Source organism: Gavialis gangeticus, unplaced genomic scaffold (genome assembly GCF_001723915.1).
Source record: "Gavialis gangeticus isolate Ggan-Ray unplaced genomic scaffold, GavGan_comp1, whole genome shotgun sequence".
In the NCBI taxonomy this organism is placed as follows: domain Eukaryota; kingdom Metazoa; phylum Chordata; order Crocodylia; family Gavialidae; genus Gavialis; species Gavialis gangeticus.
Genome location: NW_017728992.1, coordinates 124,667,550 through 124,669,630, shown reverse-complemented (window position 1 = coordinate 124,669,630; position 2,081 = coordinate 124,667,550). Strand labels below are relative to the sequence as shown.

The following is a 2,081-nucleotide window of genomic DNA, read 5'->3' as shown; positions in this document are numbered from 1 at the left end:
AGTAATGATCATGTGAAATAGCCATAATTATGAGTAGACTTTTTTCTATTAGGTCCATATTAGGAATTATGAATTTGACATTGGTAAATTTTAAGGAAATGTATAGGAAGAGGATTTTTTTGCTTCAAGTGATTCTCTGAGGTGGTGCACTGAATTAAAAAGGAATATGTTAATTAAAGGACTATATAAATAAAGTTATGTGCAGGAGGTGCTTAATAGACTGCTAGGTCCCTAGCACACATTACATGTCTGCTGTGATTATGGTGCTGGAAGTGTGGTTGTTGGGACAGGGAACCAGGTCCCATGGTGCCACTAAATTAGTATGTGGCAGTGGCCCTTGTTAGTAAAAATAATGGCCTATTGCTGAAGCTCTGTTGGGTGGTAGAGTAATAGAGCTTCATGTAGTCTTTCCCACATTGAGATAAATTTGTAACAAAAATATCTGAATAGGATCATCAGACTTGGAAGGGACTGATTCCTGTCCTTTGTTACTGCAGGCAACCATATTATATCATTTCCATTCATAAATCATGGCTAGCAATAATATACACCCTGACAGCTGCAACAAACTCATAAGTAGCCCTGGAAATCATTCTCCTCAGTAAGTAGTTGGAACAAGCAATTCATATTGACACCTGAGTTAGCTGTAGATGTATTACAGACAAATACAGGCAGTGAACACGTAAAGTCTGCAAGTTGCTATTGGTGTTGTAATCTACAGACTGAACAACATATGTTATAAATCATGCTTCCATTGCAGAGGCTTAACCAAGACAAGCTCAAAACATAAGATATACTGTAAATTACCAAGGTAAAACATATACATTTTTTATGACCCATTCCTAAAGATACAATTTAAGAAATCTCCTCTTGAGATATTATGATATTTTATAGTAATCCAAAAAATCCCTCTGAGAATCTGTCCCTGCTATACTATTTATCAGCAGTGCTTCAAACTAAGAATATATTATAGCAATAACTTCCTTCTTAGATCATCAGAGCTGTGCACACCAGCATATCTTCCACTATTTTAGAAGAGAGAGGAAAGCATAGGCACAGCTCCAAGGAAATAGTTTTCTTGGGTACAGCATTTGATGGTGGTTATTTAAAATTTATCTTTGAAATCTAGGCCATCCACAGAACTGAAAAAGTAATTTCTTATGTTAGCTTTGTACTACACTAAGTGATTAGTTAAGAAGACACTTCAACATTTTTAAGGAAGAATTTCATTAGGTAAAGAAATGCAGTTGTTTACTTCCTTTAGCTAAGTGTCTGTGAAGACTAATTAAATCAAAGTGCACACAATTCCTGCAGCTGTTTCTTACACACAACCCCCCCCCCCCGTGAAAAACCTTTCCTTGGCAGCAGACAAGGAAAAATCCTGGGAGACATTTTGAGGTCCATTGTGTGTAGTAGTGAATTAACCTATCTGCTTAAGTTATTTAAGTTATATTTATGTTATTTGAGGCACATGGTACTTTAATGGATGAGTGCCTCAGTCTCTAGTTAGAGAACCAGTGTCATTCTTAGTTTACAGATAGAGAACTGAAATCTCACAGTTTGAGTGCTTTCACCAAGGTTGCATATGTCTGTGGCAGAGCAGAGAACTGAATGTCACTCCTAGGTTAGTGCCAAGACCATTGGATAATGCTTCCTTTTAGTTTTTTCACTTACATTGATGAATAAAGACTGGAAGGTCTCACTATCTTGGTAGCTTTTTTTTCCTAAACCTTTTTTTTGTTTACAGCTTTTCTCTCTTCCCCCCCCCCCCCCCCCGCCCACCTGAGCCCTTGCTGATCCGTCCTTCTCCTCCTCCGCTCTCTAGGTCCACATCCTTGTGACTCCCCTTGGCCTGCCCCTTGGCTCTGCCTCCCTTCTCCCTCTAAGGACTTTGTCTCCTTCGCTCCATCCATCTTCTTGCCCTCTTCTTCCCTCAGCTGGTATCTCCTGCAAACCCCATCCCTCACTGCCCATCCTTCTGCCCTCCCAGTGTGCCCGTACTTCCCTTCAACAACTGTCCAGGCACCAGAGCCTAGTCCTGGCTTCCCACCTCAACTGTCACCCCCTCCCAGCCCTCCACC

At 40.3% G+C, this 2,081-nt stretch overlaps 1 protein-coding gene across 1 annotated transcript in view; it reads left to right on the top strand.

Annotated features, from left to right (window-relative positions):
* The window catches only part of LOC109298764 (aspartyl/asparaginyl beta-hydroxylase-like), a 79,442-nt gene that overhangs the window by 34,964 nt on the left and 42,397 nt on the right, over positions 1-2,081 (top strand). The gene's annotated exons all lie outside the window — the stretch shown is intronic.